At 39.1% G+C, this 22,231-nt stretch overlaps 1 protein-coding gene across 3 annotated transcripts in view; it reads right to left on the bottom strand.

Moving 5' to 3' along the window:
• kdm6ba (lysine (K)-specific demethylase 6B, a) overlaps positions 1–22,231 on the bottom strand; it is a 108,490-nt gene that overhangs the window by 71,103 nt on the left and 15,156 nt on the right. For all 3 annotated transcript variants that reach the window (XM_055198249.2, XM_055198219.2, XM_055198240.2), the window contains exon 3: positions 13,426–13,581. The gene's annotated coding sequence lies outside the window, so the exon portion shown is untranslated. The remainder of the gene's footprint in view (positions 1–13,425; positions 13,582–22,231) is intronic.

Raw genomic sequence — 22,231 nt, 5'->3', positions numbered from 1 at the left:
CCACCACAGCTGCAGCAAAGCAAACTTGTGTGTGTGTGTGTGTGGAAAGATTGTGCGAGTAGCAGGCCATCAAAGTGAAATGATATCAAAGAGAGAGAGAGAGAGAGAGCGAGCGAGAAGGAAAGAGATAAGTGCCAGCATTCGAGGGTTAAGAGTGCTGGACGGAGACCAGCTTTGTCCTTTCAGGCCTCCAGGGACTCTGGCACAGGCAGTGCAGGCAACAACTCTGGCCCAGGGCCAGGCCACACGCAGTGGCTGTGCAGTCAGGAAAACCCCCGGCTAAAAGGGGATCACCAGGCCACGCGAGGCAGACACGGTGCCCTGCAGCACCGGCACAATACAATAGCATGCAGCACTTCACACGTACATAAAACCATGAAGCGACACAATTAAGCACACACTCCCATAGACATCTGCTCGCTAAAAGCTGGCAATTAATTAATCCTAAAGACAGCTGCCTGCTGTCCAAGCCAAACCCGAGAAGCCTTTCTGATCTTACCCAAAAATACTGTGGCAGAACAATAAAGCGATGGTATCAGATGCTAATACCATGCCGTTGTCTCATGTACCATGTACATTTCATTTAAAAGAATGCCATGGGACTGCCTATAGCAGAGGTCCCCAACCACCGGGTCGTGGACAAGTTGCCACCGTGTCGCAAGAACGTCCTGAAAAAAAAAGTATAATAGCTTGGTAATAGCTTAATCGGTATTTTGTACTTTAAGAGCCGACTTGAAATAACATAAATCATTTCCACTTTTGTACAGAGCCGCAGTTTCTCGCGGTCTCTCTTTATCTCTACCAGCGCAGCGGTGATCAAATTGCTGTCAGAGTTTGAGCATACAGTACTTCTAAAACACAATCGATCAAAGAATTGCAGAGGTATGACTTAATGAATAATTTGCAAATGTACGTCGCAAATCATGTAAATACGCGGAGACGTTCAACTGTGTGACATGACTGAAAAGTAGGCTAATTATTTTATTCTTCTTTAAAACAACTTCAGAATTGTGGCACCATGATCAAAACAAACTCTTTTACTGCAGTAATAATATTTTAATGGCTACATTTTTAAAGTAGGTTTAAAAGGAAACTAAACTGTCCTGTGTCAATCATCATTATATGGTAAACGGGAGTCTCCGTGCCTCCGCACCCAGCCGCAATTCTTCTGTCATCTCTCCTCCTTCACTGCATTTTTTTCCCGTTCTGTTACTTGAACTTGGGGCTCGAGCCCGACCAAGATTCGAGCTGCCTTCGAGAACAGCAAGCCAAGTTCGTTTACCGTTAATTATTAAGACTAAATGGGCAGGCAAACCGAAACAATGAAAGTAAAAAAACTATCCGCCAAAATATGGTTTTACACATCTATATAAAATATACTATAAATAAAACAATTATTAATTTTCCCAATGCATGGTTGTTTGATCTTTCTTCCGGAGGATTTTCAGCACTTTGTTTGAACAGCAACTCAGCTGTTTATATTGTTTATATGTTTTATGCTTACGAGAGGGTCCACGACTCCACATACCGTGCCCGTTACTGTTGGGCGATATGCCCCATGGTGAGATCGTCCTATCGCCAGCCTCAAAGATCGCCTATACAAAATAGTGTTAGCCAGCAGCCATATTACCCTGTAGCCAAAGACTGGTTGCCCACTGAAGCTAAGTAGGGTTGAGCCTGATCAGTATTTGAATGGGAGACTTCCTGAGAAAACCAGGTTGATGCTGATAGAGGTGTTATGGTGCTTGTCCATTGCATAGTAGTACCCCACGGTTTGGTTTGGGTCAGCTTTATTTTGTGAGCTTTTGCACTGGGTGCAGTACATAGTACCCGATACTTTTTTTAGTTTCAACTCTGTCGAGGTTCCAAGCGACCCGAGCTGATACCAAAACCTGATGCAAAAACACTGAAGATTACTGATTGGTCTGAGAGAATCGTCACTACCAGCGTCATTGCTATAATGTAAAAGATTAGCTTTACCCTCATGCTAGCTTGCGCTGTCTGGAGTAAACATGTTGTCATCTGTGCTATGCTGTATAAGTTTCCAAACTCCCTTTCAGCGATGAAAAACATCCACAGGTTGAGAATCAGGAACACCATAAAAGTGCTCATATATGCTTAAATGCAAGTTAAATAAGGCTCAGAGGAACACGTCGACTGACGCCACATGTGTTTGTACAGAAACTGTCATGTGAGACAGAGATAGTGATAAACGTGATGTGCAAACATCTATTTGTGGTGGTCAATTTTAATTTTGTGGCGGACTGAGAAATAAATGAATGTTTGGGGGAATGTACAACGAAGCTCTCACTTGAATGATGTCACAGCAGTAGGCAGCGCAAAATAACAACACGCCTATAATCCCTTCCACTCCGAAGTGATACTAAACTCGATGGAAAAGTTAACCAACCCAAAGTGAGGTGAGCTGACCCAAACCAAACTGTGGGGTACTATGCAATGGAAAAACGGCAATAGTGAGACGAGCAGAGGCTGCTCACCCTGTGGTCTGTGTGGGTCCCAACACCCCAGTATAGTGATGGGGACACTATGTAAAAAATATGTAAAAAAGCTCTGTCCTTCCGATGAGACATTAAACTGAGGTCCTGACTCTCTGTGGTCAAAAATCCCAGGATGTCCTAGGGGGTGTTCCCTGGTATCCTGGCCAAATTTGCCCATTGGCCTACCAATCATCCCCATATATACTGATTGGCTACATCCCTTTGTCTCCTCTCCACTAATAAGCTGGCGTGTGTTGGGTGTTCTGGTGCAATATGGCTGCCGTTGCATCATCCAGGTGGATGCTGCACATTGGTGGTGGTTGAGAAGAATGCCCCTTTCATATGATGAGCGCTTGGAGTGCTACTGCAGAAAAGCTCTATATAAATGTAATGTATTATTATAGTATCGGGGGGCGGGGCAATAGTTTACTAATTTATTTATTTGTTAATTTTTTTACTCGTTTATGACAAGCTACTTGATTAATGGACAAAAAAGAAGCTGATTTACCCTAAGGGCAACACTATTACGACCACAACCTTCTTAAAGGCAGGGTCCATGATCTCTGAAAGCCAATGTTGACATTTAAAATCACCTAAACAAGCACGCCCCTACCCCAATAGAATCTGGACCATTTTTTTATAGACCCGCCCCACACAAACGAAACCCAAGCAACGATGTCGGTTAGTAGACACACCTCTTACTGGCTACAAGTGTTTTGGTATTCGGCCCGACTCTCTTTTCCAAAGCGAGATCAACACACTCACTTGTTTTAAACCCCTGCGTGCCTAACAACCGCTCTAGTGCAAGGAAATGTCAGAGCCGCGCGTATTTTCAAGTTCAGGTGCGTGAAGTGAGTCCATGTCGCATGCGTTCAGGTCCAAGCAAGAGTCCAAGACGCGCGCATTACAAGTTCAGGTGCAAGAACGAATTCGTGCCGAACGCGTCACAAGCTCTCTCGTGCAAAGTGAAGCCCACAAACCCTCTCATGCGAGAAAAAGCACACAATGCGCATGTTAACTCATTCACCGCCATTGACGAGTTATCTCGTCATTTATGAGTTCATATTTAACTAATAAGTATGCCTTTCTGGACGAATTTCAAAGTGAAAGTGTAATACCGCTTTTATCCACCAGATGGCCAAAACGAATTTATCAAAAACGGAAGTTAAAAAAATATAACGTTTTATTTTAACTCTCTTTATGTTTGATAGTCATTCTGAGTCTGATCTCTAACATAAATTTCTTTACAAAAACGCAATTTTTTAATCTTTTTGCTCAAAATGTTGTATTTTTGAAGAGAAATATCCATATTTCAGTGGTTAAATTAAGTGGAAAAAGTAAATATATAATGAAACGTTTTTTCCCCATTTTGTTTGTTTGTTTATTGCTTGTTTGAAAGCAGAGGGTGTGTTCTTTAATTTGATATAATTTGTATGTTTATATATTTGTAGAAAATAATTTTTCCTGCAAGGAATTTTGTGAAAATTTTGTTAAAATCACAAAAATGCAGGTGGGCAACTTTTCTCAAAAAGGCTGGCGGTGAATGAGTTAATGTGAAACTATGATGATAATAATTATCATTTAAAACTATAATGGGCAAACATGCCAACTATCATCATAAAGGCACGCTATTGACAATATGTCTGATAGTATTGTCTATCGGCACAACTATGACGTGATTTTTGTCATAAGAAGAGTGCGCCTACTGTACACCCACTGCCAGATTTTTGAAACCAGGCGTACATTGTACCAGAACACGCTTCGCTGCTCAAAATCGGACCAGACCGATTCGCTCAATTCCGCTCCCCGCGCACCTACCATTTCATCATGCTCCAGTGAAATCACTCCACGTAATAATGCATATGCGTCGAACATCTGCGTAGATGTACTAGTCAAATAAACTATACTTTGCAATTGCAAGGCTGTGCGCGTTCCACTGTGCGTGTACGTTTGCGTATGCATAAAACAGACTATACCCCAGGCTTGCCACTACGCTGTTTGTCTGCCTATATCTCTCTCTTACATGATATGCTTGTGCCGGAGGGTATATCGCTGTTTGACAGGAAACGCCCATAACTCCATAGGCGACATTTCCACGATGGCAGTAGTGTCTGTGTGTACTGTTGCTAGGAATTACATCATCGCATTGCATGTTACCGCTCAGGGATTTTGGAACAAATGGGTGTTTATGTGTCTGTGTGTGTGTACAAGGATTAATGCTTTGTGCCGGGGTAAGTGACCTCGGTATTGAATAGACAAACCGAAGAGATCAAGTTACCCCATTTCCCCCTTTTTCATCTGCTCTGTCTCTGTCGGGTGTAGGGTTTCTCTAGGCTCCAGACAGAGGCACTAATAGAGCCTTCATCCCCAGACACCAGTAACACAGGGGACAGTGAAAGAGTGAGACAGAGAGCGAGCGAGTGTGGTGTGTGCGTGAGATGGCAGGAGAGCGTGTAACTGATGGCACACCTGCATGTGATCAGTAAAAATGTAAGCAAAACGATTGTGTTTAAAGAAGAGGTACAATACCAGGTGCATCTGTTTTAGGGAACTTCACAATGTCATTTTGAACACATTAATGCATGTGAGTGGTGCAGTAGTACTGGCATACTCTGATAGTATGTTTATGTGTACAAATTAACAATACGATAGATAAATACCCTTATAAACACTCTATAACTGCTTTTCTATATCTCAGGGGGCGCTCTTCATTTCTACCCCACCCCCAAATCCCTCATGACCCCTTATGAGTCTTTGACATTGCAAACTCGTCTCACAGGCCCCATGTAGCTTCGCCCGCATACAATAAATTCATTATTAATCTAAATCATTGTGTTACTGTCAATAGTAGTTGCAGCTGAAAGAGGATAAAGCTAATGCAAAGTAAACACAAACCCACAAAAACAAACCAAATATATGTGACAGCTGTTGTGAAATTGATGTTTCATAAACTAGTTCTTCACCAGCGTTTTAAAAAAAGTTGCCAGTCAGCGCCAGCATTTTTTATAATATTTACAAAAGTTAAAAAGAAAATCGTCGCTGCCTGATGAAACTCACGTATGTCCAAAACGGTAACTTTTCAGAAAGTGAAAAAAACACCGTATATCAAAAGCAGTTGAATGTAGCGTTGTCATACTTGGTACGGCATATTTACATGTAACCATATTCTTGCCAGTGTCATGATATAATCCACATTTGACCAAAATTGAGTTTAAATGGACATGCGTGCATATTTTACAGTAACTTTGATCGATACGCGTTCTTCCGATCATTAATTAGAATGGCCAAAGTCGCGTTTCGTATTGACAGATGAATACGCTCAGTTTATTAAATAGCCTACGTCTTGGTTAAATACGCTTACTTTATTTAATATTAATTATAAGTGTATTAAATGTCTCTTGCAAACCATTAAGGGACAATGAATCAATACACTGACATGGTAATGCTACACAACAGGGGCGTCAGTTTGTGTTGAAAAGTGGTGGGGACAAAAGATCTTATAAAAACATTACTGCAGGACGGGAAAAATATTGAATAACGCGCATCAAAAATGGGCATAGCGTAGGCCAGTCAACAACAAGAAAATAAATTTATAAACCCTCAACAATGTCGAATGCACACATCACACATGTAACAGTCCCTGCAACACCAGCTCAACCGAACAGTGCCAAAGCACAATACCGTAGAAAACAGCAGCGCGTTTAATAAATGATTACAATGAATTTCATTACACATGTACAAGAAAACACACCATAAGCATACAACACAACATATGTGACACTAGACCACAAAACCAGTCTTAAGCATCGCTTGATTTTTCAGAACATTTTAACCAAATGCTTTCAAAAAGTGGTGGGGAAATCCCCAGCGTAAATATCACCAATGCTAGACAGATACTTTGTTTGCACATTCCTACCATAATTAAGTAACTCCTAGATGTTAGTCTAGCGTCCGGGGGAAATGTTTACCTCGAAGTAAAGTCATTGTCATGTTTATTCGGCTATATCCAGTGCTGAGGTTCGATGAAACTTTACGAGACCGGCGAGATGCTTCACAGGCGGAAGATATGTGGGGTGATTGACAGCTTTGACACCAAACGGGTACGTGAAAATCAGATGACATGATTTCACAACTTTTCATTGGCTATTTAGGTATGTGACGCATACTGTATATGGAAATGAACCTGGACATTCAATCTGTCGAAAAATCTCAAAATCGGCAAAATGAACATACGTGAGTTTCATCGGACAGCGACGAAATGTTCTTCCTTAAATATATAAACATACAGTATATCTAAAGAAGGAACAGACCCTCTGCTTTCAAATAAAAATGCGCGACGGTGTGCAAACAGTACATCCACACTGTTCTGATGATGAAATTTGTGTCATGCGCACTGTACGCAAACCCTGGCGAATGCGTAAAATTGGACCATACTTCGGCCTTTACATTTGATGAGCTCAGATGTGAAACCCTCTAAGTGCGTCTTTTTGTAAATGAGCATTTTTATCAGGCTTGTATGTTTAGGTTCACTTTAGTCATTACATTGGTATTTAACGGATTTCTCTTTCGCTGCAAAACACTCTAAGTGCATGCCAAAAAATCCACTTCTAAAAAGTCTCCAGTCACTCTTCAATGTCATTATTTTCACTGAAAATATTCTAAGCCCTTAGCATTCCTAAAAAAGGCTAAAAACGCCTAAAAGGGATACTAATTGTACCTGCTGTGTTGATTGTATCTTAAAATGGTTTACATTAGAGGTGTAATCGGGCCTTAAAATTTAGGCCCGAAATGACCGGAGCCCGACAGAAAGCAGCCCGAACCCGAACGTACATTTAGATTGACAGCTTTTTAAAAGTCCGAACCCGTTTACAGCCCAACATTATTTTAATGTGCGCACGCACACAGCTTTTGTCAAGAATGAGTAATTTACACAGGTTTTAACATTATTTATTCATGACTTATAATCTACACGCCACTTGGAAGTTGAAACAAAGAAATAAAATAAGTCATCTGTAACATTGTAACATCTCGTTCTAAATAGGCCTATGCAATATACTATAAATAGCCCAATAAAAAATATTATTTCTTAACGAATTAAATTAAGATAATACATTCTGAATTAAGATGGGTATTTGGCAATAACGAAATTAAGAGAAAGGCTCCGCGGGATTTGCGTCGGCACTTCTCTCCATTACTGCCAACATTAGTCTATATCCTCTGTCTAAATTATGTATTTAAGACTCAATTAATATTTAGTTATACATTGAAAAACCTTTACTCACCAAGATTAGGCTACATGTTTTTGATGAGGAAAATTATTAAATCCACTGTAAATGGCTTCAGCGCGGTCCTGCGCTACTGATAGTGCATCCAGCGTATTGAACTTGACCGCTCATTTAACTCACAAAGCTGGAGCGCAAGCCCGAGCCCGGCCCGAACCCGTGTAAAATGTTAGAAATGAAGCCCGAACCCGCCCAAGCCCGTCGGGTCCCGACGGGTCCCGTCGGGTTCGGGCAAAGATCTTCAGCTCTAGTTTACATAATTGGAATCACAAGAATCTCAGCTTTCCAAAGATATGGTAAGGACATGTTTAGTTTTTTGTTTTGAGTTGTTGTATTTGATGAAGTCTTCTGTCAAATAACGCAGTGTTCCTCCCATGGTACATTGGAACTTTTGGGGTGCACTCATACTATCCAAACTATGCCCCAGCACAATTCAGGGTTCCCACACACAACAACGCATTGTGGTGTTAAACTCATTCCCCGCAAGCCTTTTTTTAAAAGTTGCCCACCAGCATTTTTTGTGAAGAAGTTTCACATAATACCTTTCAGGAAAATTTTCTTCTATAAATATATAGACATACAAATATATTAAATGAAAGAACAGACCCTCTGCTTTCAAACAAACAAACAAAACGGGAAAAACTTTCATACCATCTTCATTTGTTCTCTTTTTATAACCTCTTAAATATGGGTAAGTTTTTTCAAAAATACAAAATTTTGAGCAAAAAGCTGAAATACTTGTATTTTGTAAATTAATTTTGTTGGAGATCAGAACGATTATGAAAACATACACGGAGTTTAAAATTAATTAAATTAGTTTTTGCTTCAGTTTTTTATTAATTTGGGTTAGAGCGCCATCTAGTGGATAATAGCGAATTACAGATTACCATAAAAACTCAGGAAAGCGTCATTGGCAGGGAAATGTTTTCTCTTATTTGACGAAATAACTCGTCAGTGGCGGGGAAAGGTTAACAGATTCTGCCAACAATCCGCTTTTTCTGAATGGCATGAGGGCCGGAATTTAGCAGATTAAAAACAAAGTATTTCATGGACGAACAATACGTTCTCTCATTTTAACGTTTAATGGCTTTTGCATCTAAGCACTTTCTAAGCACATTGTCTAAGTAAAATAAATTCCTTTATATACCACTGCTTAAAAATAAAGCAATATAAACAAAATAGTGTGTCTGGTACTCATTTAGGTTCACTATCTAAACGTAAACAAAACAGAGCAAAGGGTATGAATGGAAGGTTTGAGGAAGTCTGAAACAGAAAAATGTTGTATGCTATATTTGCTGCTCTATATTTGATTCTATTTCAAGGGTTTGCAGCATTCTGCTGATTTACTCGTATTCAATATGCCCTTTATCTATTTGCTAAGCAATGCAAATACAGCACAAGCACATCAAGTAAAATACATGCATAGTCTCATGCGTATACTCTCCCACACACTGTAAAGAGCGGACAGAAGGAGTTCTTCATAAAGAGATGTGTAGGTTAACACAGAGATATCAGTTACATGAGACTGGACAAGGTTTTAGGCAATGTGTCTGTGTGTGATAAATGGTACATTATCACAGGTGAGCATGTGGGAGTGTTTCAGACCTCTATATGCGCAGAAGTCAACGCTATAAGTGTTCTCAGTTTGAGAAAGTGAAAGGAAGATACTTGTGTGTCGAAACGTGAGGGTGAAATAATCTGTTGACAGTTTGAAAGGAAGGAAAGAAAGTGCTTTCAGGCAGCGCATCACATTTTTTACTCAGTGAGCCCCGCTCGCTCTTTAAACCACACATACACACACAGCTCAACAGAAAACTTGCTTTCCCCGCTGGGATTTGCAGACAAGCGCAGTGCACTGACACCAAACCACATACACAAACACTCGCATCAACATACTACACTCACTCACCTGGAAACAGCTGGCAGGTGTCCTAACACTCAAAAACATTTGACTCTTGCATAATTTATTACTCTCCCTCTCTGCATTCAGCTCACTTTTTGATAGGCTAACTAGGTGAAGAAACCAATTTTTTTCACATTTGTAACACATCCCAGCAACAGACATATATCACAACTGTTGGTCCAAAACAGGAACAACTAAAAGTGAACACGCAAGTGTTCTGCTTCTCTTTTTATATGTGAGAAAGACTCTAGATTTCTCACATTTGTCTCTTTTCGAGTTTCTCAACAATGTCTCAGCCTGCACTGAGATGCTATATACATGAACTTCATATTAGAGGTCTTCACGGGTCTACTTAGATCCGAAAACCGAAGTCCGACCCGAGACACGATCGGGTTTGGGTCTAAAAGTTGACTTATCTGAAGCGTGACCAACAGCCAGTCACAGTGCCCCCAACACATGCTCCGGTCTTCCATAAACATAACTGGCTGACTCTGCCTAGGTTATTTGCATAAGATGATCTGATTGGCTGACGCACGCGTTGCCGCTTGAAAGGTTGATAAATTTTCAACTTCTGCCGCGAGCAACGGCATGTTCTGCTGCGCCGGCGGATTCAAAATTCAGTTCGGCAACACATGACGTCACCCATTGAAAGTGAATGGGAAGCGTTAATGCTTATGCCCTGTGTGAACGTACCGTAGGGCTTAATATAATTTAAATGGATGAGTTACAAAAAAATTCACCACTCTCACAGTTGTCGTAAGGAGCAAAATTACCGGGTTCCCACACCTTAGTTAACTTCAAATTCAAGGATCTTACAAGGACTTTCCAGGTCCAATCCCCTCAAATTCAAGGACTAAATGTGTGGATGTATGGACACATTTCAAGTGAGAGCAAGGTTACATTGTGTTACCTTTTAAGATACATTGTTACAGTTCTCTTTCGAGGGAACTCGCGCTGCATCACTGCGGTGACACTTTGGGGACGCCTCCAGGAGTAAGTGCGTCTCAATGTAAATATCAAATTCAACCAATGGTGAGGCATAACGACAAAGACAGGGTGAAGCAGGAGACAGGAAGTATATCGCTATCTGAAATATCCGAGACGTTTTCATGTGTCAAACACAACTATGCAACAAATCATTTTGGTACGAATCAACATTCGCATACAGAAGATATAAGCATTTAAAGCGAACAGCTTAGCACGTTGGCTTAAAATTTTGCTAGAAATTGTGATAGAAATTTCATGATTTTATCCTACACTACACCGGGAATAATATGTTTTTTTTCTTTTCAAAAAACTTCTTGCATAAAATAGATTCAAGCACTTTCAATGACCTGTATCTATATTTTCAAAAACTTTCCAGGGCCTTGAATTTTTCCTCAGATTCACTAACTTTCAAGGATTTCGAGGACCCGTGGGAACCCTGAATTAGCTATACAGACCAGGCTGTAAACATATCTTTTTCTGCTTTTAAGATGGGCATTTTAACATGGTGGTCTATGGGAATTGAGCTTTTGGAGCCTTTAGCAGCCAGTCGATGAATTGCAGTTTAAATCACTTCTGTTTGGGCATTATCAGAGAGATCGGAAGGTTACCCCTCAGTGTAAACAAGATGCAGGTTTCTGGAGAGAAAAATAGATAATGGATAATAAGCAAACTTCAGACGCTGCATAGAAAAAACCTACCAAGTGCAGGACTTTAAACACATTCCGTGTCTTCAGAAGATCTTTACGGCATCTGTATGAATGCACGCACAGATTCAGGAAAATCATTGGCAGTGTAAATTAACCAAAAATCAAACAATCCTGTGTATTTTCCGCAATGTCTGTGTGAAAAGGACTTATGGTTTATAGAGCATAATGATGACTTTGTAGATGCAGTGGTGGCCATCATAAGGAGATTGAGGTAATTTTCCTTACTGGCCCCCTCAAAGTCCGGACCTCAACCCCATGGAGCAAACTTGGGGCGAGTTGGAAAATAAACTGCACTTTCAAAGAAAAACCTTTGGTTTGAGTTGCAGAAGGCATGTACTAGTGATGAATTTCTGAGGAAATATACTGACATTGCCATGAGAGAGATGTGTTGCTGTAATTGTTGCAAAATGTTGACATTTCAAATATTAAAGTTAGTAAGTGGATAAAAACAGTATGACTCACTTCATCTGATATTTGTTGTGCTAGGAGCAACCATCATTATGAAATAAAATCATACTTTAGGAGCAAAAAAGGTGGTGTAATAATTTTGGGAACCCTGTCTGTGAAATCCAAGCTAAAGAGCAAAAATGGTCCGATTCATGATTTTACATTTCCTTTGGTGTGTAAGTGTGTATTAGTACATGTTAACGATATGCAAAAGGTACAAACTCCAAAGTAAACGATGACATGAATTATTGTCTCCAACTTAAATCTCTTTTGTTGGACTACAACAAACACACAGATTGTAGGCAACAGTTTATTTCCTGGGATTGGTGATGTGGACAAGACAGACATTATCATAATTCCTCCCGCTTCGGACTTACAGCCTGTAAGTTAACTCCTGTTAGCAACCGAATCTTTCAAACATGGTAAGGAGCGTAACATTTCCGTCTGACGTCAATGAGTTTTGTACAAAATCCGTGCGTTTCAGGAAAACATGAAAATCTGGAGCTACAAAAATGTACGGTATGTGGAAAATAATGTTTTTTAACCATAAACCATGCAAACACATTGTATTATACCAAATACACAAAATAACGTTTTTTTTTAGCAATGAAATAGGTGCTCTTTAAAATCCACTGATGAGATTTGGAGCATCAAAGGCAATATTAAAGATATTAAGGCTTTATTTTCACAAAACTGTATTATTGCTGGAGTCTGTCACATTATGACAAACCTGATGGAACCTGGAACCTTTAAACGTCCTATCATTCGTGATAGACAATAAAGTTTTCTCAATCTCAATGGAAAATAAAATTATAACAAGATTTGTATGAAATCATGTCATTGTTGTTGTGTTTGACTAGAAGAAAAATCCAACAATTCGGCACTTAAAGACTCAAAAGAGTTCTGCACAGGATTAGGTGACCCCGCATCCAACACGAAGCTTTCAAACATACTGATACAGAATGTGTCGTACAAACCAAACCAGACTGGAAGAGACACCGAACGTTCGCTATATACAACTGTACTTCAGCTACTGCTGAACAAAGAGCCAGACAGAGAGAAACAAAGAAACACGAAATGAATCTCAGACAGTTTGAAGGGAAATGAAGGAGGGGGTCTCAGTCACCTCAGAGAGGGAGGCAATGTGAGAACAGACAGATGAAAGAGACGTTGCACACGTAGCCTGTCTTCTGTAATTCACATGCCTGATGTCAATGTGCCCTCGACTGCTCCAGGCACCCATCCTTTACAGATTTATTACACACATTCCATTCAAATCCCATTGGCTTTAGACTTATATCTCCCTACGTCTCTTAAGATCCGCAATAAAATGAGCAAAGACGACAAATAAAGACAGTCACATTTATAACATTAACACTTCAGCAAAGTCCAGCAAGAATTTTGCGGCAGAAAAGCACAATTTTTGAGTACTGCCAGCATGTAAAGTGTAGTAAAAGTTGGGAACAGGAAGTAGATTTACTCTCTTAAACTGTCACTTTCATTAGCATGCACTGAATCAGATTACTGTGGACACACTCACGCACGCACACACACCTGCACATCTTTCCTTCTCAGCATTGATAATTGGCTTCCTGTCTTACCTGTGATGCTCAGTCTCTCTCCCCACTCTTTTACTTCCTGTCGCATTCTCTTCCTCTCAGTCTTTCCTTCCATCTCCTCTTTCTTTCCGGAGCAATAAGTGGGGGGAGGAGGAGTGGAGAGGGCATGAGTAAGAGAGCTGCACAGTTTTTTCTGCTCTAAAGAAAAAAAAGGAAAGTAAACAGTTAAATATTGTGTGTTAGCCCTTTGGACCAATGCTGTACTTATGAAGGCCATTTTCTAAAAGTCTTTATTGTAGTTAAGATGTATTTCACATTAAGTAGACATTTGTGGGAGCTTTTGCGTTTGAGTTAAATGTTGTGTTATGTAACCTGATCAGCAAGCATCACTATTAAAATAGGACTGAACGTTTGTACTGCATCCATTCTGTTTACACATCATTTGCCTGCTGTACATGCTTCAGTAAGTCATGTGCTACAAATATCCTATAAAACAAATTAATTTACTAGTATTCATTTAGTATATACTAGTATTGAGAGAGAGAAAGAGAGAGCGAGAAAGATGGTGTGGGTGGGGCTGAGTGCTTTGATCTAATCTACTGTATCTCATCAACACACACTGTACATCAACACGCCTACTGTTATTGTTTTTAGATGGATCAACTCACAGGATTATGGCTATGTGTATGCATTTATCTACTGTAACTGAGACACTTGGATCTCACATTAACAGATATTGATTTTGCTAAAGGGAAGCTACAATTTAGAGGGAGGGAGAGGGAAAGAGAAACATTTCCAGTTTTATTTTTAACATGTGTATTTCTCATGCTCGTATGCTTTGGTATAAATTGGCAAAGTAGATTTTTCAGTATGCCAATAAAGCTATTTTTATAGCTTTATTGGGAGGGAGAGAGAGAGAGAGAGAGAGAGAGAGAGAGAGAGAGGTGGCGGCATTCCAGTAAATGTATCTTAAAATATTGAAATATAAAACACTATGAAATAGGGCTGTGTATCCGCAAGAATCTGCCGATGCAATACGATACGTATCACTATACGGTGTATTATGTGATACATTGTGATTCTGTAAGCAAGGCGATATATTTGCCTTTTTCTTATTTTGGGAATAGTAGAGGATATCATTTTAGAAAAATCTGTCAACAACACACCAACATATGCAAATCTTTGCATATAAATTGAACAGTACTTTTATCCTACATTATTAGCAGTGAATGCTAACATTAGTGGCATGTCCCTATGCCCTTTACTTCATGTCACATGTTTAGAGATAAGACGACTGCTATCTAGCGATCAGATTGTAAACTCAAAACGAAACAACTGCCATGAATCTTGTAAGAAAAAAATTATTGCTGTTTTTTTGTGGGGGGTTGAAAATTGATATAGTATCGGCAAACTAAATATCAGGATACGCACGTTTATATATGTTTACCTTCCCCTAGTATGAAATAACTTGTAGATGTTCAGTATTTCGCGTCAGTATTTTAAAAGAAACATTTTGCAGTTATTTCTGTCTCATGTAATTTATTTAAAGTGTTTATTGGTCGAAGAAACGATGCATATATATGAATATATGAAGAGTGTGGTTCCAAAACTCGATAAACGCCATTTATGGTCAGTATTTAAAAGTAAATTCTTAATTTTATGCAAAATATCAATATCCATCATGTTATTCTGTCACCTTTTCTCCCTTTTTTCCCAAAACGCGACAAATGCCACTTCTCCTTTTCTACAGAATGCAATAAATCCGCTCCACAAATTACAGCGCACCATTCACGCATTGTAAACAAACAATTGAGTACACAGAATCTTAGTTTTCCTCATCTACTTTGTACTTCGTGATCGACAAACAAACAATAACAAAAAAATACTTTAATGGGATTGATAAACCTGTGGTGGTTTTCTGTGACTGGAAAGAAACGTAAGCCATCAACACCTAATAATTTACGCGAGAGGCACTCGAGAGCCAGTCGCTTGTTCTCCCAACAGCATCAAGCTTCTGTCATGCTAACACATTGACCCCAGGGGACCTTATCAAAAACTTCCATACTTTTACTTAAAGTCAACGAAAATCGAGCAGGACCAAAACATTTTACAGCTGATCTCTGTAAAAAAATGTTAAGCAATGACGTCCCAAGTATAACCGCAGCAATGACAGTGATCTTAATATGACAAAGTAAGTGTTTTGATTAATGACATTAATGTTTATTTTTTTTAATCAGTGTATACCACTAGTCAACTAAATAAATATAAAATGGCAAAGATGAATGCACATTTATATATTGATTCAATACATTTATAGCATTTTGAAAAAACAATAATTTGTTTTTATAATAAATCTTTGAAAATCTAGTTATGGATTTGATTTTTTTTGTTATTATAACCTAAAGGTGCTATGTGAAAGTTTGTAACAGAAAATAGTGGTTTTCATCTTGTCACTTTCTTGGTATAGAAAACACGTTTTTACCGAAATTTGTCAAAATGGATTTATTGCGTTTTGGAACCAAACTCTTCATATGTATACTAATATTTTCATTTAATGAATCTTTATGATTTGATTAGTTTAATGACAACAGAAGTTAATAGTAGACTCTATTTGAATACATAAATATGTGTATATAAAGGGGAAGTGCTTGGGCCACTAATTTGGGGTCAGTGTTTAAAAAGGGGGCGACTGAGGGTAACACTGCCTACGTGATACTCTACGCATAGCTCTTCACACACATGCAAACACAATGTGGCTAAGACACCCAAAAACACTTGCATGCACACACTAATAGAAATACACACACAGGCCGAGTCAAAACAACTATGCACATCACACACACACATTTATACACTGCTTCCGAGCTCCACACCAAAGAACAACATGAAATATTCAGTGAATTTTTCAACATGTGCTTTATTCCCCCAGCACGTGTAGAAGTGCAAAAAACGAGAGAGACAGGAAGGAGGGATGGGGGATGAGATGGAGTCAATGAGTGCAATGGTAGAGCAAGGGTGAGAGAGAAAAATCCAGCTGACTGCTTTCCAAGCAACTCCCCCTAGCAACAGCCCTCGCTCAGTCTGTGCCCTATTGGCCGGCTGACAGGCCGCATCACAATGCCATAAAGGACAATCAGCCAATGAGAGGCCGCAATGGGCCCGAGCTGAGGGAGAGCGGAGCTTTTTGGATTCCATGTTCACCATGGCAACAGAGACCTGGCCCTGCACAAAACACATGGCTACCAGTGGACACATGGACTGTTGCGCTTTTAGGAATCTCTGTAGCAGTTTGCACATGCTCAAAGAGAAAATCACAGGCGTACACTTAAACACACATCTGTGCACAAAGGAAATGTAACAAGAGATAAAAATAACTAAATAGCTAAAGTACTGTTTTCTAAATAAAATCATCCTATATGATGTAGTCTGTGAACATGTATCATTACAGAGTAAGATGAGGCTAATCTCATAATTCGATCGACTTTAGCCTGGATTTCATAGACAGGGTCACATTATGTGCTCAGTGTCCAGTGGTTTCTATGAACTACTCTGTACTAAAAATAATGAAAATAATAAAAACAAATGTCAATAAACTAAGTTATTCAAACAATTACGCTTTTCCTTCAAAATACTGTATTGTTGTATATTGACAGTGTAATGATTTTCATCATCATGTAGGCACATTACAGCATACATGTCATCAAAATGATGCATTATTGCATCATAAAGAGTTGATTTATTCCATTCCTCGATGACAACACCACCCAACTTCAAAACAAATCCAACCAATCAACGCCGCCTGCTGATCTCATTGCATCCAATCAAGACATGCGTTTGTGATCCATCCAGGACACAGACGAAACAAACATAGCAAATGTGTAATATATTTACTGAAGAACAAAGACGGTTTGGAAATCTTGTAAATGTTTAAGGATCATAAGCCTGTTAAAGACTTTAATCTTAAGAAACCCAGAAGTACAGAATTAAAAAAAGAGAGATAAATGGGAACATCTACTCACATGTAAACAGTGTGATTGTGTGTACGCTCTTTGTTCTCAAACTGAATTAGAGTCTGTCTCAATATTTCTCCAGTTCTGTATAGTAAGAACAATGCTACTGCATTCACAAGAATGAAGTGTGTGTAAGAGAGTGAGTAACAAAACGATCCAGCTGTTACTATACAACACGTTGTTCACACATAACACATACAGGCATGTGTTAATAAGGTAAAGCCTTCAGAATTAACAACAGATAATTAATGTCACGCCATAACTTCCCTGTGAGCTTTGAGCTACTGGTAGACTCCCATAACAACTGTCTAATTAAAGCTAAATTAATTATATACTCAATTTACAATCATATCAAGCACAGGCACTCCAGTAAAATATATTCAATTGCATTTTAGACCAGATGTACATAAATATAAATTTTTTTTATTAAAAGCGAGTAAACGTAAACGGGACATATCATGAAAATCTGACTTTTCCATGTTTAAGTGCAATAATTGGGTCCCCAGTGCTTCTATCATCCTCGAAAATGTGAAAAAGATCAACCTAGTAAATTAGTTTTGGTAAACCATTCTCTGCAAGCATGTGAATAAAATCATTGAGGTCATTGAAATTTGGCTACACTTGTGATATTATTATAATAATACCGCCCCTTAATCTGCACTATCCAACCACGACACTGCCATTTAGTGCAGAGATAAAGAAAATAATTGACAACACAATTAAGTTTCGATTTAAACAAACCGCCATTAGGCATAAAAAAAAATAAGTTTGGTTCTGGTTGGTTGTCAGTTTAGGTCATGGGTCGGTAGGGATTTTATTTTATTTTATTTTTTTCAGTGGCAGCAAGGGATAGGTAGGAAATTGTTAAATTTTTAAATTGAATAGCGGATATATAAGGTGACTTTGGCTATATTGCGTGTTTGTCTCACGCAGCGCAGCACGTCTCCACGGATTATCTCTTTTGTCATAATCAGGATTTGACATTAACTTTTTTGCTCACCAGCCAAAGTGGCTAGTTTTTTAAAGTTACTAGCCACTCAGCATTTTCACTGGCCAAATTTTTGTTGCTGGTAAAATCAATTTTATATGATTAAACTTGACTTTGGCATCCTAAAATGACTTTAATTCGAGCAAATTTACTTGCTAAATTAGATGCAGACTGAATTTCAAATGCAGTCTGACTACCCAAATTAAGACAACATTTATTAGCTGGTATATAGCTGGTATATCAGTATAGATCATATCATATATTTAGGTGCATGAAAAACATGCTAGTAAGTAAGGCATAAATAATAAAAAGATTAACTTTGAATGAATATATTAAAAGTAGAACAGGGGTGTAGAAGAAACACTAATTCTAAACTGAAAAGATAAACACAAAACCCATCGACAACCACTTTAAATATTTATTAACAACAGCAGTAAATACTGTCAAGAAATGTACATTCATTTTACTGTCAGCTAGTTTATGCAGATGTATTTTATAAGCTTGATCATGGTTGCTGATAAAAGTGATTTAAGACTTTTTAATGACAAATGTTGAGAGGGCATTATTGTAACATTAAAATGATGCGCAAACCTCTCAGCTGGCGGGTTTTCTTTGATTTCGTGTGCATTCAGGTATGCGCTGAATTTCTCTTCGCTCTTGCCCTGAGAGTTTGCACGCAATTTATATCTAATCAATCACTTCCATGCAATTGTTTTATCTTTCCCGAAGTGTGTATGCGCTCAGACTGCGTCCTCTTGCATTCGCAAATCCATCAGCTCTTGCGCGCTCTCTGGAAGGTGACGCTTTGGTCCGCAACGCCCCGCTGATCGCGTGCACGTCTCTCAACAAACGGTCTCTTTGCGTTGCGCTTGGTGCAGAGTGCTCATGGAAGTTGTCGCATTGTGTATTGTTTATCATTTCGCATAACTTTTAAGAAAACTACAATTAAAAAATTATATTCAACCTGGCAAAGTGGCTAGTGGGATTGGCTGTCTTACCCGCCACGGCCGAAATCTACCAGCATTTGGCGGGTGTTAATGTCAAGCCCTGGTCATAATACCATAAATTCAAATATTATAATTCACTTTCTGACCGCAAAAATGAGCCTTGGTTTGTCCTCTCTGGAAGAGAAAAGCCCACTTGCATATCGTTGTTCAGCTCGTCTTTTTTGGTCTGTAAGTTACAACTTTCGGCGGGGGCAAAAGATTACGTTGCTGTGCACGAAAAAGCATCTCGAATGCACACCAAAAGTTACCAGTGCTTTTGTAAGTGACGACAACGATGTGTGAACGATTGTGTTAACGACCGTATAGCTGCCTTGTTTTTAGCATTGCTAGAGGACGTTGCATCGCGTGCTTTACAAAAACGGTGCTGTACTAAAAGGTAAATTATAGTTCGCCTCAAAGTTTTTTTATTTGTGTATTTAATTTATTTAATGTGTATTATTTCTTCCCCAAGCTCATAAAATAAATTTGGGTCGCACATAAATTGGCAGGGTCGGTCGGAAACCGGAACCAAACAAATTTTTTTTTATGCCTTATGGCATTTTAAAGGACAAACCCAAGAATGGCACATTTTTGCTCGCACCTACAAAATGACAATTTAAACATCCTATAATAAATTAGGTATATGGTATTTTGAGCTGGAAGAGTGTCAGTGAGGACATTGGGCAAACTGGTAAGTTGTAAATACACATTTCACTTTTGAGTCACGTGATGTTTATTGACCCGCGCCGTTTATTTTCCCCCGATAGTAAGGTGACTAAATACAGACGGTAACTCTCTCGAATGCAAAATCAAAATCAGCCATCCGACAAACAGACAACCGCATAGCACTTACCCCTCTCCCACAAGAAGCGGATTTTGCCTCTGACGCGCGTCAAGTAGACACGCGGATGCATTCAAACTGTTCAAGCGGCAAACTAGGCGCGGTAGACGCAGTTTTGACGCCTGAAACACGCTTGGTGTAAACGCAGCATTAGGCTTATTTTTCAAGCCCTGAAACCAACAGGAAAACAATTATTTTGAGCATCTGAACAGCATTTTATGGTTATAATGAGGGCACAGTGGAAAGCCTACTGCAAATAAGAACTATTTTAGCGAATATAACAAATATAAAGTGAAATTTCGTTATACGTGTTCTTTATAATGTCTAATAATTTCTAATATAATGTGACTTCATGGCTGAGAGAGTCCAAGACTATCACACCTTGATAACATGATTACAAAACACAGAATTAATACAGATACAATCCATTTTACACCTTAAAAACATCACAACCTTAAGTTAAAGCTCTATCTTTGATTATGGTGTTTACTCCGTCAGTGTTTAGGTTGACAAGCGCATTAACTTACAGATGTGAGTTTGGTAATGTGTTTACACAGCAGCTGACAGTCGCAGCTGGAGCACTGTCTGTATGAATAAGCAACCAATGTCAAGCCCATATTCTATTCACACCTGACGCCTGTAACCATAGTGACGAACATAAAGATCAAAGGTCCCTGCTTTTATGTCGACAGAGAGTATTATTTTCACATTTGTCTTTCTGTTTTACTACAGTAGGCATTATTTTGTTTCTAAACAGCACTAAGGGTTGACCACACAATAGACTGAACAAAAAAAAAGGTGAAAGCAACTCCAGTGGAAAGAATGACTGGATTAAAAATTTACGATGGAGATGCACTTTATAACGTTGTGAATTTTTACAAAACGCAATGTGTAACATTCAAAAGTAACGATCATTATTTTTATAAAGAATTGCCCTTGCACTGTTGGATCTATGAATGCAAGTCAAATATCACATTGCAGCGCATTATGAAGCAATATCTTGCACCATAGTTTGCCATCATCTTTATCCGCTAGACCGCTACCACCGAATTTCTGACTATTACCGCCCGGTCTCGCAATGTGTCCGTTTCACTCCCACAATGTCTGCAGCTGCATATTATATTATGCGTGTTTGACTTCATGCATCACTGCACAGACCGATTGCCGTATGACATTAACAAATGTCTTTACTGACAAATGTCAGACTTGCTTTTTTGTTCTAGTTTTAAACTTATTTTTAACTGTATTTGTTGACCCGTAGCATTTTTTTTGCCCGCCCAGTCCCGCAAGATTTGTGTTGGGTACCGCAGGATCCCAATGCAGTCCTCTAAGGGTGTGTTCATACTCGTAGTTCGGTTCTTTTGGATTTTTGGTCCGGACCAAAAAAAGGAAACAATATATGAAGTTCGCTTAAGGTGCGTTCACACCAGATGCGGAAGAGGCAGCAAGCACGAGTGATTTACATGTTAAGTCAATGCAAAGACGTGAATAGGCATCCTTCGGCATGGATGGTGCATAACGCGTGAATTGAGCGTTGACGTGTGATCCCGCGAGTTGAAAATTCGAAACTTTGCGTTAACCAATCAGGAGCTTGCTTTAGCAGTGAAGTGATTACAGGAAGCGAGCGGAGGCAGAAAAACAAAACAATGGACGACAATCATCACTGCCATACGAGACATCTTCGTACTTTTACAGGAATTAAAAAGATCTTGTTTGGAAGAAAGTGAGTGAGGAGGTTAAACAATCTGGTAAGTTTACTCAATTTGAGCTATATAAGCCTCTCCCTTGACGCAAATTTATGACTAGAATTTCACGGGTGAATGAAGCGAGTAAACTCAAAATCTTCAAGCAAATAGCACCTTTTTGCTGCCTTTTCCGCATCTGGTGTGAACGCACTGTTAGCATTCACACTGGCATTTTATCAATGAACCTAAAGAAAACAAATTCTTTAAAAGCACCTATTGTCCGATTCACGTTTCTATATATCCTTCGGTGTGTAAGTGTGTATTAGTACATGTTAACG

Source organism: Misgurnus anguillicaudatus, chromosome 21 (genome assembly GCF_027580225.2).
Source record: "Misgurnus anguillicaudatus chromosome 21, ASM2758022v2, whole genome shotgun sequence".
Classification (NCBI taxonomy): Eukaryota; Metazoa; Chordata; class Actinopteri; order Cypriniformes; family Cobitidae; genus Misgurnus; species Misgurnus anguillicaudatus.
The sequence above is the reverse complement of the archived record's forward strand: the minus strand, read 5'-3'. Positions and strand labels throughout refer to the sequence as shown.